The 14,334-nt window shown below is 45.4% G+C and overlaps 2 long non-coding RNA genes across 2 annotated transcripts in view; one reads left to right on the top strand and one right to left on the bottom strand.

Moving 5' to 3' along the window:
• Positions 1 to 5,316, bottom strand: part of LOC132956494 (uncharacterized) — a 47,134-nt gene extending 41,818 nt beyond the window's left edge. The window contains exon 1 of the long non-coding RNA XR_009666038.1: positions 5,047 to 5,316. This is a non-coding gene — a long non-coding RNA (uncharacterized LOC132956494). The remainder of the gene's footprint in view (positions 1 to 5,046) is intronic.
• The window catches only part of LOC132956491 (uncharacterized), an 89,673-nt gene that overhangs the window by 3,803 nt on the left and 71,536 nt on the right, over positions 1 to 14,334 (top strand). The window lies entirely within an intron of this gene.

Here is a 14,334-nt window from a genome sequence, read left to right on the forward strand (position 1 = left end):
CAGGCTGCACAACTCTCCTGTGACGCACTCACACACACACACACATACACACACACACACACACACGCACACACACACACACACACCTCCTGCTGTGAATGTAGGACTGTTTGAGGCCACAGGCCGCAGGCTGCAGGAGCCTCACACATGAATGTTTCATAAATGTAAAGTTAAGCTGCATTGAGAGCAGATTCATTTATAATATAAATAAAATATAAACACTCTGCTTTACACAGGAGCGTGTAACAGAACATGAACACAGAGAGACTAATGCACGCTTTTATAACTAGCAGCCTCGATTACTGTAATGCTCTGCGTTCAAGTCGACCATAGGATAAACACAAAATCAGCTGCAATTAATTCAAAGTGCATGAGTGCTGAGAGGAGCAGGGAGGAGCTGAGAGGAGCTTATTGATCTACCTTTATATATTTTATTGCTGTTGGTGTGCATAAGTCTCTACTTCTAAATCCATTTTTGTCTGTACCGTGTTGGACTCGATATTTATGACTCCAGATTGGGGCGGCTCTGAGCAGTAAAATGAGAGCCCACACTTGAGGATTCTTTTGACAAACAATGGGTTGCAACATGCCTTGAATCAGACCACGCCTCCTTGACCATTGGGGGGGGGGGGGGGGGGGGGCAAACTGGGCCTAAAATCGTCCTAAAATCGTCCTGAAATCGTCCGGTGTGTACCCATCATAACACACTTCATTTCAGAACAGCTGTGTGAACGATCCTGTTAAACACAGCTGCAGCTCTGACGTGACACAGACTTTGATGTTTGAGAGTTTGATCGAGGCATGTTAAAGAGGATGAGGATAATGAGCAATTTCAAGGTTGGCTAATGAGCAGATTATCAGTCCGGGCGGGAACATCTGCTTACCGGTCACAGGTGACTGCTCAGAGGCACAGCTACGACCAACATGTCACATTTGGGTTTTCATATTTTTAACCATTGTTCTGTTCATTGTTCATCATTGTTCCAACAGTGGGGTTGATAAAGGGCTCATGGTGGTCATGTGACGTCCTTCATTAAGTGATTTATGCAACAGGGTAAGATCTTCTTTGCACAGTCCATTCCTCTGTGACACGATGTATGCACTTATTATTAATTCAACAGAAGGGATGGCACGTCCTCTCAAAGTCTCAGTATCTCTCATCCTGCTCCATCTTTCCTTCCTGTATCCCTCCCTCTCCTCTCCTCCCCCCTCCTCTCCCCTCTTCCTCTGTGTGTATTTAAATGTTTATGTCTCACCTCCAGCAGGAACACAGATGGATTCTCCTTCAGTGTGAGTTATGGATCCTCAGAGGTGACAGGTGTATGCTGCTGCTGCAGAGAGACAGAGTATCACAGGTCAGGCTGTGGAGATGAAGAGGAGGGACTGAAGTCACACAGACAGGATTAACAAACGCTCCTGACAGCAGACTGATACGAGCCTGCAGGTGGATTAAAAACCTGCTTCTGCAGCATATGATATGTATTGAAATGATTCTGCTGAAAGATATCATCAACCGTTAATGGAGGCTTTTAGCTATCTGTTGGTTGACCCCAGGTCTGTGGGTTTGTCTGTTCAGTGTTGGGAAAGAGCCAACACAAACCATAGATGTTCAGATGAGCTTTCACACCTGCACAAAACTCCTGAAGTTTTCTCTCCGACTTCACCCGGAGTGTCTCCTCCAGCCTCCTCGTGTTTATTCTGCAGAAAGTCAGAGTGAGCTGATGTGAGAACACAGCAGGATATAATCAGGAGAATTCACCTGGAGCGAGTGGGAGGGGGTGGTGACGTTTATCCCCTGTGATCGCTGCACCACCATAGACTGTCTGCACGCCACCTCTACCATCTCCTAATGAACCTGCTGCATTATGTTTCCTGTTCTCCAGTATGTTCTTCTCCACTCTTTAGTTCAGATTGAGATTCTGTTCAACTACACGTAGCATTGATAGAAAGACACATATTCTCATTATAGCGTCGTGCTGCTTCGTTTGCCACTTCTGCATCTTACCTCAGGATGCCTCTCTTCACCCCTCCTGTCTGACAGGGATAGTCTACAATGTGAGGTGTATGTGTGAACAACCAGATCAGGAGGATTTCAGGATCAGTCTTCATTAAAGAGTCTAGAAATGTTCAGGAGTACATATGTAGAAAGACTTCATTTTCCACCTCTTCACACTAAATCACAACCCTTCAAACTGAAGTAAGGTCAGCCCTCCTTTTGAGGGTCTTAAAGACTCAGTAGTGAAGTGGACATGAGGGGTAAATGTAGCAGTAAATTAAGCACTTTAAAATCATGAGTGTGGACACAGCCTGAGGTGGGGAAAAGGCTTTTATGGAATCATGGATCTGGTTCAAAGTCCTCAGAGCAGACTAGGGGGCAGACGGCCCTTCTGTCACTCTGTCACCTGGGAGTCATGTCAGGATTTAAAAGGCGCTGAGATTAAACATCGACTAAGTCCTAAAATGACCAAACGTCAACATGATGGGAGATTCTGTGTTTTTAACCAAACAGTGCACCTGTGGAGGCATCTGCATTCATAAAGTCTCTCCAACGGTTAACGATAATTGGTTGTGATTTATTACGGCATCAATTTCAAACCAATAGTAAACACATACACGCTAACCCGTCCGATCGGGTGCAACAAAACGACTCTGCTCCCTCCGCTCCGCCTTCATGCTCGTTCCTGCAGCTGCACGTTCACCGGTGAGGACGACGGCTTGTCACGCGGTGGGTTTGGAGCAACATTGGGCGGCGTTTTGGTGAGCTGTGGCGGAGTCGTGCATCTGACACCCGGAGTGGCCTCCTGCCTCCTCGCAGGTCAGCCTCTGTGTGTCTACGCTCTGAGAGCCGATCGAAAGACACACCTCCCACCTCCACTGGTCACTCATCTTGAATTTACGTTTCTGTTCAAAATAAAAAATGAATGGGGAGCAAACTTTGATTGACGGGTGAACTGCCACGCCCACACAGTCCTGTTTTTGAACGAGTTCTTAATATTTTTGAATGTTTATTTTCACTCAGATTTTTGTAGATGCTTAATGATGCATCACATTTTGATTACCTTTTTGAGAGCAGTGAGGGGTTTTCTCGTAGGCCTGGACAGTTGCACACACACTTTGCTCCTGGTGTGCTGCTCTGAGCTGCTTCAGATTGTGAGCTGCAGATCCGTACTGTAGTCTGCACAGGCGATCGTGTCCACTCTCTGTGTCAAGGAATAAAAACAGGTCAGATGTTCTGCTCCAATTCTCTGCTGCAGAGAAAGCAGCGTGCACGTCTGCATGAGGCTTTCACCTTCTACTACGACCACCGGCTTCGACCGCCGCTCTCCTGATTCAGCGTGAAGTTCTCTCCGAGCATTTCACGGCTCCAGCGGGAGAGTCTGGCGGTGTCAGCATGTGGTAACAGAAGGAGGAAGACTTCAAAGAGTCGGACCTGGAGTCACACTGGACTACAAGTACCTGCAGACCTAACCTGAGCAAACCCACATTTTATACCGCAAAGAAGAAAGTCAAACATCTGTCGCTTTCAGAAAGTCAATTCTCTGTATGTTCCCTTAAAAAAAAAAACCTCTTAAAAAAAAAAAAATACATTTCATAATATTTCTCATGAATTAAACTTAAATCTTATCAAATGAACGCCGTGCATTTTGAACACCAATTTAAAGGATAACATTTCAGTAATACATTGTTTGCTCGTAGGCAGCCTGTTAGCTGAGCTGGCACACTGTCACACAATCTCTCAGAAAGATGCACACTCATGGGGCGCTGGTGGCGCAGTGGTTAGTGCGCGCGCCCCACGTATGGAGGCTGTCGTCTCAAGCGGGCGGCCCGGGTTCACCCCCCACCTGTGGCCTCCCTCCTGCATGTCATTCCCCACTCTCTCTCCCTGATTTCTGACTCTATCCACTGTCCTATCTCTACACTGAAGGCACAAAAAGCCCAAAAAGAAAGATGCACACTCAATGCACTTTCTGGACAGAAATATTACAGAGGGGAGGAAGCACATCAGATATCATGGAGATAGACACATGCTTTCAACATTGGCACGCATAAGGGCAGGGAGAACCCAGTACAGAGCTAAATATAAATAACAGCAGATAAGTATTTTGTCTTGACTAAGTGGTCGTGACTGAACTGACAGTAATCACAGAAGCTATATTACAGGTTAACAGTGTGAAGAACATTTGGTGTTGTGTGGCGTGTTTGTCCTGAGCTCACCGGAGGACCGAGAGGCTGCTGAGCTCTGCTCCTGTTTGCTTTCTGTAATTAATGTCTCATCAGGAATACAGCCATTAAAATAGAGATAAAATGCTTCATGTGCTGCAGCACCTTTAATCACAGAGAGGGAGTGTGAGGAGGAGAGGGGAGTGGGCCTGCCACAGACGCTGAGAGAGAGAGAGAGAGAGAGAGGGCTGCGTACAGTATCCCTTCTGCCAAACGCTCACAATGAAGAAGAAACAAACAACACAGATTTGGCAGGAAGTCTCTGCCTGCAGCTCTCCTTCACTTGATGCAGGTAAAAGGCTGAATAAAGTAAAGCACAGAAGAGAAGAGCTACACACACTAACAGCTACAAACAGCAGACACAGTCGTGGTTTTACACAGCCACAGGTCAGATTCAGACCCAGGTGCGAATACGTGCACAGCCTTTGTTTACCTACGCAGTGGGGAAAGGAGGCTGTGACGTAATGACGTCCCTGTGTTGCTGAGTGATTTGGCCAACTTCATCATATTACAGTTTACACAAAAAGACCTCAGGGAGAAATGCAGCAATGAATTATTTTATCATCTGTAACGAGCTACAGGTGTAAAAAGCACTTAAAGGTCACATATCCTCCTCCTCCTCTTCAGTTTAAATAAGTCTCAGAGCTCCTCAAAACATGTGTGTGAAGTTTCTTGTTCTAAATCCACTCTGATCCTGTATTTGATCATGCCTATAAACCCCTCTATTTCAGCCCTGCTCAGAACAGGCTGTTTCTGTGTCTGTACCTTTAAATGTAAATGAGCTGTGTCTGACCACGCCCCCTCTCTGGAAGGACTTGGGTGTACTCGGGCTTTCTCTCTCCATGTCCTATTGTTTACGGTGAGAAGGCAGACTCAGAGGGCAGAACAAACACCTAGCTGTGGGAGTGTCACCCACCTGGGGGAGGGGTTACTGCCCTTTGTGATGTCATGAAGGGAAAATCTCCAAACGGCCTGTTTGAGCACACATTTTTCTGAAAAGTGGAGCACGCGAAAGACAGAGAGGATGGACTTTTCTCATCATTGGGAGGATTGTAGACGGACTAGAGACACATATTAGAGTTAGAGGAACTTGGAGAAGTGTGTTTTATATAATATGTGACCTTTAAAACAAATTAATTCACATTTAAAGATCCTTTGTGGAATCATTTCCAGGTTCCTTCATCGTCCTTCCATCTGTTGATATCTCTGTTGAATTTAAAAACACATCCAGAAAAATGTCTTTGAACAATGTTTTTTTTGTATTAAATTGACGATCGGCCCAAAAGGAGTGCAGAGGTCCATTCTTACATCAGAGTGTCATCATCTTATTTTAAAAAGAAAGCGTCCATTCAGAGAGATTTGATTTAAAAAGCACAAAGCAGCTCAGCAGCAGATCACTGTGAGGGATAGAGGCCTTTCAGCACATTTTCAATGTTAGACCTTCAGTGAATTTCCTTGAAAATTGATCTGAAAAGTTTTTAACGAACTCCTTGAGCATGGCTGATCCCTGAGGCTTTGTGCTGCTCTGCTCGCTGCATAACAAGCAGCTCTCAGCCCGTCACGTCTCACGCTCTGCACCCGCTTTATTGTGTTTAAATAGAAATGTGTTTGTTCTTTTTTAAGAAGTGAGATGTAGATTTGAACAGTCTCTGGAGTCTGCAGATTAAAACACATGCAGGAGCAGAACCAAACAGCAGCTCGGCAACCAAAAGGCTGCTTAATGAAAACTCTCCTGTGACAGACGAGCTGAGAGAGAGGTTCACAACGTGCTCCGGGGAAACCTACAGCAAGCAGAGTTATTTTGGAGCTGCAACAATGACTTAAAAGGTGAACTGACCGATGTGAAAACGCTCTGTGCTGAGGAACGGAGGGATCCAGGAGGGAGGCGTGAGAGAAGAGAGGAGTGAATGTCAGAGACGAAAATATTAGCTGTCAGTCAGCCTCCTCCTCTGTGAGCCGAGGTAATGAAACGGGGAGAACAGATGAACAAAGGAGCGATAAAACCTGTTTGTCTGACACGAGTTGTGGTGCAGAGACGCTGACATGCCTGCTCCCCGAGCGCCGCTACAAGACGAGAGAAAATGAGAACACAGAACGTTGCGGAAAGTCTAGAAAGACACTCTTACACAATCCAATAAATTCATAATGACTGCAATCACAAGAGGAACTAAGTTTACTTCAAGACAAAGTCAGTATGTTTTTCTCCTTCAAAATAAAATACAGACTTCTCCTAAAGTGAAGCTGCTCCATCGTCCCTTCTGGGCCTCCGTACATGTGAGGTGGTGACTGTGTCTGCAGAGACTCTGTCCTCTGACTGGATTTTACTGTCCTGGTTTGTTCTGGTTCACTCGGGACGTTTCTGGGCGGAGCTGGTGTGTTCCCTCCAGCCAATGACAGCGCAGCAGGTGAGTTTAGGAGTGGATACAATTCAGCAATTGGACGCCATTCAAACCGGTGAATATGACGGACGTGGACGTAGCAGCAAAGAAGAGAAAATATAATCACAGTGAGGAGAAACACCAAGTGGATAAAGCTCGTTCTAAAACGAGGGTGAACCTTGTGTTGTCTTTTACCCGTGGACGTGGAGTTGGTCTGCTTCCTGTTGGACAGGCAGGTGACGAACACCGGCGGTTAGCTTGTGCTAGCGTGCGTTAGCTTGCAGTGTAGGTACAAGGAGTAAACGCACACACTACGTCCTGCAGGGGGCGGGGCTTCTGGGAGCGATGATGCTGGGATTAGGGGCAATTTCTACTGACTCCACCTTAAAGCATCTGTATCTGCTCTGCACACACATGTGGAAAACTTAAGTTAATCTTTAATTTAATACCTGTTGGACTTTAAAGCACGTGGAAACGTTCCGCTCCTTTCCACGATAAAGTTAGCATCCCAAAGTATTCAAACTAACTGAAACCCTAAAGTCGGTCTTTAAAGTTTCCTGATACTGGCTGTGAATTAATATTGAATGAGTGTACCATGCTCGCCATCAAGACATTCTTCCAGAAAACTGAGACATAAAGCGATGCTCCTTATTTGAAGTTAAAGAATTTCTTCGTGTTGCTTTAACTTTAAGTGATCGACAGGCCTTTGAAAATATCCGATCATTTGCACTCTCACCAGGTATGATGAATATGATGAAATAACGTCCTGAGCCAGCCGACTCGACAGCTGAATCATCTGAAACATGGCAGGAGAGCAGCGACTCCGCAGCCCCGGAGGGAATCAGACTGTGGGAACGCTTAAACCTACAGTCTGCAGGGAGAGCCTCCTCTGTCCACCTGCAACACACTCAAGCAGCTCTGCATTCAGATTCTGTGCACGAGAGCACGGTTTTATAAACACTCTGTAATCATCTGAATGTGTTCTCAGCCGCTCTCAGACCCTCCACAGACAATCATTATCCTCTCTGAATGCTGCAAACATAATCAATATTTTTACCCCGACACGCTTCAATTAATCTCCCGCTTTCTTCCGCATTATGACTCTGGAAAATAATAAATATCCCGGGGAGAAACTTGTAAGCTCTGTGTTCCAGTGGAGATAAATTCATAGAAACACACAGCTCACTCACAACCGTTTCTCTCATTCAAAGAAGATGCTCTGCTGATTCAGGGAGGGCCTTGTGGGCAGATGTGCTCCGAACTGAGCGATGCCAAGTACACTTGGCTTTCTGCAACTGAATCATGGAGAGTGAAATCATTTGGCACACGAGGAGGAGGAGGAGGAGGTGGTGGTGGTGGTGGTGGGGGGGGTTTCCATATATTGTTGGATTTTACCAAACTGTTTTAGAATTCAAGCCAAAGTCTGAGTTCTGATCATCCCGGCGGTTCAGTACAAACTGTAAAACTAAATCAGCTGAAAGTATAAAATGTGATCTCAGTGACACCTGGTTTAGGCTAAGTTACCTCAAAGACCATGTTTCAGACTTTTAATGCTTAGTGCGGGGCCTGTCAAGCCGCAGAATAATCCACAGGCCTCCGCTGGTTACTGACAGACCACATAACCTTGGTCCACATGGAGGTGATGAGCTGGATGAAGACGGGACAGTTTCACAAGTTTGTTGTGCAGTCGTTCATGGAGTTAGAAAGCCAGAGACACCTGAGTCCTTTCAGAGAGGGGGCGTGGTCAGACACAGCTCATTTACATTTAAAGGTACAGACACAGAAACAGCCTGTTCTGAGCAGGACTGAACTAGAGGGGTTTATAGACATGATCAAATACAGGATCAGAGTGGATTTAGAACAAGAAACTTCACACACATGTTGTGGGGAGCTCTGAGACTTATTTAAACTGGTTGAAGAGGAGGAGAAGACGTGACCTTTAAATATGTGTAAACAGCACCGACATGCAGAGGCGCTGTTTGCTCTGCAGCACAGTTCGGGGAACAGTTAACCCTTTGAGTGTTCTTGTGGATTAGACGCTGTTGTTTTGTTTGTATTTGCACAGATTTAGCAGGTGCAAAAGACGTGCATCCTTCCATGAATCACGACCTCTGTCTTATTTAAACAACAGTGAAGTCGCCCCCTGCTGGGTATTAGAAAGAATACAGGTACAGGAATACAGGCACTTCTGCACTGCCTTTACATTCGACACCAGGATAGTACATCGGCGTCTTCTACACCAGCTGCAGTCTATCCCTGACTCCATATTGATTTGTTTGGGCACAGTACAGGCCGAGGTAGACAAGCAGCTCCAGTGTCCTGCAAAGTTAAACGACGATGTTTTTGTGAATGGAGTTTGGTCCACGTTCAAAAATAAATCCCATATCAACTCTTAAAACTGGAGTCTGCTTTTGGGTCATTTCATTTGGGGCCTGATCGCACGGAGAAAGAGACGGCGAGGAGAGACAGACGCTCATCGGTCAGTGATTAAAAGTGAGATAGCATTTAAGGAGGAGAGAGTCATTAATCACTGTGAACACTCTGGACAGCTCTGCACTGTAAGGATACAGTCTGCACACACACACACACACACACACACACACACACACACACACACACACACGGATACAGCAGTTCCTCCCCGTACTGAATGACCTCAGAGGGGGGGCCTGTTGCTGGGCTCTTACGTAACCAGTGAAGCCCCCCGGGAGCATCAGAGCGATCGATAACGTTCCCTCCTCAGAGGGAGACGAGTCGGCCGGAGGAGGAGACAGACCCGAGCAGACGAGTATCGAGGGAGCTACAGCCAGCAGGGGGAGAGGATTAACACGGCTGTCACTGACTATGACACGGCACGCTAATTAGACATGACGGGGTAGAGCGATTAGCAGAGGCAGCAAAAGGGCAATCAGTCAGACACAAAAAGGCGTGCTGTCGAGTGAAACACAGGGGACGACACATTTTAACATTTTTAATGTTTCTTTTGTCATGATCTGAGAAAAAACTGCAGAAGACTCCCAACCTTTGAATATTCATAAAAATGGATGATAACTACGATTAGATTTATTCCACATCATCTCAGCCCTCTGATTAAGAAGGAATACTTTGTCTTCTGGAGGTCAGGCTAACTTTACTGGTCAGTCAGCGCTGTTAGTTTTCAACCAAGACCACAAAGTTTACCCGCCTTTATAACCACATCTTTAATGTCAATCAGAGGTCGAGCAGCAAGTGAAGTAAGTCAACCCAGACTTCCCTCTCCACATCAACGTTTAAGCAAACTTTTGATCTCTGCCTCCCAGTTGGGCGTGCCCGGAAAACCTCCAAAGGGAGGCGTCCAGGAGGATCCTAATCAGATGCCTGAAACACTTCAAACAGCTCCTTTGGATGTGAAGGAGCAACACTGAAGCTTCAGTGTTTGTCCAGCTCTGCATCGGTCTGTAAACCTTTCTGTGTTCTAACCTCTCTCCATTTTTCAAAAGCATCTCCAATATTGATCCTAGTTTGAGCACGTTTCTGCTCGTGGAGCTTATTAGAAACATGCAGAGGCTTTTTAGGTCGAGTACAATCACTTCTATCTGAACCACTTCTCTTGCCCGCTTCCATCGCTGCAACACCTGTTGGTTTGACCTGATAACTGCTCTCATATCTGGCAAAACGAGGGGTGTCCAAAACGGCCGTGTGGGGGGGTGCCTTAAAACCGCCTACCTTCTCTGGTCCAAACAAATCCAGAGCATTCAGGAGCAGAATCTAAAGTTAGAAGGAGGACATACTGGCTGCTGCATTGTTGTCAGAGAAGCCAGCACTTCAACATAGCATGTTTCCTTAATGTCTGATCATATAGTGAGGTCACTTTATCATTCCACTCTCTACACATCTTACTGATTTAATATGTAGAGTGTGTGACATCATATCCAGGGAGTATTCTCAGTTTATTTGAGTAATTCAGTGCATGAGAAACTTGAGAATTACTTTGTTTATCCTTCAGGGCCAAGAAATCAGATTTGATTTAGACCTTTCCCTTTTTTCAAATGTGTCTCTTGTGAGTCAGAAACTTTGTGAAAGAGCAAATCAATAAAGATAAAGCACCTCTGAGCCAGGTATTAAACTCGATTAGGTGGACATTTTATCCAACATGAATGAGGAGCTCCTGTTTAAGCCCTGTGATGGCAACAGGAGTCGTCTAAATCCTGCTGCAGTGTCAGATGGTCAAACAGAAGAATCTCTGCATTTGTAGTCGGAGCGCATCGTCTGATTTAATTTTTAAATACTGAACAATCACACACAGCTGCAGAATACTAAATTAAACCAAAGAGTGTAAGAGTTCAGCTAACAGACACTGTGGAGGATCTGTGTGTAACAGCTCCCTCTAGTGGTGAAATGAAGAACAGCTGAGAGGGATTGAGTGTCTGACCACAGTGACGAGCTGCAGCATCATCAGACATTCAGTGTGCTGACTGATTCTCTTACAGCACAGATCTGAGATCAGCGGGCTGCTGTAACGCCGAGAGGCTCTGCAGAGAGGGTGAAGCTCAGTGTGAGGGTTCACTGAGAGGACACACACACACACACACACACACACACACACACACACACACACACACACACACACACACACACACACACACACACACGATGTGTCCGATTGTTGAATACATAGAAGCTAATTCTCTTCGGCTCTTTTTCTTCACATTTAAGCAGAAACTTGCATCAGACAGAGAACTAACACAAACACGAGCTCCTCATGTGTGTGAACTGAACTGCAGAGATTTAATGAATCACATCAAATTTAAAGATTTAAGGATATAAAGAAGGACTGAGTCAGTCCCAGAAGTGCTCCTCAGATGCTTTTTCCTCAGTTGTGGAGTCGTTCTTCCTCCTACCTTTGAGTTTAGATTAAAAGGACAGTTCTGATTTATTTCATTAGTTGGGTTGGATGAAATACTTATCAGGACACTTACTCTTAAAGTGTGAATCAGACACCGGTTTTTATCAGCTGTTGTTTTTAAACTCCCCCTTTATTTATTACTTTAAATTGAGTCCCTTTGCACCTTTAAGAAAAAGTCCCAGCTCTTTAGTAGACCTGGATGAGTGTAGGTAAGGAGGAGCCGTTGTGTGGCTGTTTTTGTAAGCGAGCAGCCGAGTTTTAAATGTGTGAGAAGTAACTGGGAGCCAGTGGAGGGAGGTGGACAGCAGAGTGACATGCTGCTTTGGGGAGGTTGAAGACGAGTCGTTTTGCTGCGTTTTGGATCATCAGCAGGGGTTTGATAGTGCATGTAGGAAGACCTGCAGTAAGGAGTTAATTTAAACTTTGGAATCAGGTTTTCTGTTTAGTTTTTTGTAGGTTTGAAAATGTTAAAACTCCAACACAAAGTTTCAAAGGGCTCATCAATGATTCAAAGTGTTTGTCCACATGGAGGAGAAGACGGTTCCTTTTCATTGTTGACGTTATTTTTGTCTGCATTTCATGTGTTTCAAACAATATGTAATCATTATTTATCTTAGTGGCAGATGTATGAGAGAGCTGCGGGTGAGAGGATGTTAATCTACAAGAGTCCCATGAGAGGATTTGACATCTTAACATTCAGATTTATTTCAGTTAAGACTGCCTGAAGGAGAGAGTACGCAGCGTTCAGATCGGAGTTCATTGTTCGTTTTGTGTGTGTGTGTGTGTGTGTGTGTGTGTGTGTGTGTGTGATCTCTCTCACATCTCCGCTGCAGCTTCATCTCCCTTTAGGAGAGTTTACAGTGATGACAGTTTCATCTCGTCTGCAGGGAGCCTCCTGAGGATGAAACACGAACAAAAAGACTTTAGAAAAAAACTAAAGATGAAAAGTAAAACAAAGATCTGACTGAGGAGGATTCTCACCTCTGAGGGGTCGTTAATGTGAGGATGTGAAGCGGCTCTCTCAGGTGTCAGCAGGTGAAACGGAGCAGAGATCTGAGAGGAGACAGACGACGAGGCCTCCAAAGGGTCTGACGGACTCTGAAGAGAGGATGACAGACGGGGGGGAGTAAAAGGAGGTGATGTGTCTGACAGACAGACTGTAAATATTCATGTTTGAAGCCTGAGTGACGTCGCCCGTCTGTTCCTGCAGGGGGCGCTGGAGTCCCATCGATGGCGGTCTCCATGCTGGAAATGCTGTCTCAGTCTAACTTTCAGTCAACCTAACGACAGGCTGAGAGCTGGAGCTGAGGCGGGTTTTAAACCTCCTGATAAACCTTTACATCGCGCCCACCTGTCAATCATGTCAGCTACACGCCTTATTGTGAATAACTCTTATCCTTCATCAAATCAAAACTGATGAGTCATCAAAACATTCACCCCCCCGTACAGTGTGTGTCGATCGAGACATGAGCTAATCAGACCTATTTGTTTTTTTGAACCAGGCTGTAAAGATGTAAAAAACAGGCTTTTTAGAATGGGTGTGCATGTGACTATTTATGCAATCAACCTCTGCTGTTTTGATTTTGGTTTGTATTAATATTATTGGCAGCAGTAGATCAGTCTGTAGGGACCAGAGGGTCGCTGGTTCAGGTTCCCGTGCGGACCAAGTCTGGAAAAAGGTCTGGTAGCTGCAGAGGTGCCAGTTCGCTTCTTGAGCACTGCCGGGGGGATATTGAGTAAGGCACCGACACCCTGTCAGGAGGAAGTTGCGTCCAGCATTAGTGTGTGTGTGTGTGTGTGCACAGTGAGAGGAGTGTGTGTGTGTGTGTACAGAGCTCCACATGATTCTCTTTGAAGCCGAGGCCAAACTCCACCTCATTGATTATTCATTGGAAGCTGATCACACCAACCACACTACACTAAACACTGTGTTTGTGTGGTACATTGTGTTAATAACTGTGTGTGTGTGTGTGTGTGGTACATTGTGTTAATAACTGTGTGTGTGTTGTACATTGTGTGTATTTCTGTGTGTGAATAAATGAGACAGAAAGAGGAAAATAATTAGACAAGAGAAGTGTGAGGGATGTTAGCTCTGCATGAATCCACTAATGTCTGTGATTATGGATATTTATGGAAATCAGATAAGGGTGGAAGCATTTAATAAATAAAGGCAGCTCAACGTGTGTGTGTGTGTGTGTGTGTGTGTGTGTGTGTGTGTGTGTGTGTGTGTGTGTGTGTGTGTGTGTGTGTGTGTGTGTGTGTGTGTGTGTGTGTTTACAGCAGCCATCATCATCACCATGAGTTCGACTTTTATTTTCGATCAGCTGGAAAGAGTTTCAGAAGAGTCACGACACGACTCAGGTACTGGGGGGGGGGGGGGGGGGGGGGGGGGGGAGACAAGTGAGATGAGGAGGGGAGAGGAGAATAGGAAATTAGAGAAGAGGAGGAAACAAGATGAGAAGATGGGAGAGGAGAAACAAGGAAAGTAGAGAAGGAGGAAACAAGACAAGGAAAGAAAGAAGAAAGAAAGAAAGAAATCAAAGAAAGGAGGTAATGAGAAAATAAGGACATCCGATGAGAGGAAACAAGGAGACACGAGGAAACCATAAAGGAGAAAAGGAAAAGAGAGGAGAAGAGAAGATTAGAGGAGAAACAAGGAAATTAGAGAAGAAGGAACAACAGGAAACAAGACAAGGAAAGAAAATGAGAGGAGAGGAAACAAGGACAGACCAGAGGAAACAAGGGGATGATAGGAGAAGAGGAGAGAAAGGAGGAGGTAACGAGAGGGGAGGGGAGAACAGGAGATTAGAGGAAAAAAGAAGAGAAGAAGGGAAGTGAAATGAGGAAAGT

This window comes from Labrus mixtus, chromosome 22 (genome assembly GCF_963584025.1).
Source record: "Labrus mixtus chromosome 22, fLabMix1.1, whole genome shotgun sequence".
In the NCBI taxonomy this organism is placed as follows: Eukaryota; Metazoa; Chordata; class Actinopteri; order Labriformes; family Labridae; genus Labrus; species Labrus mixtus.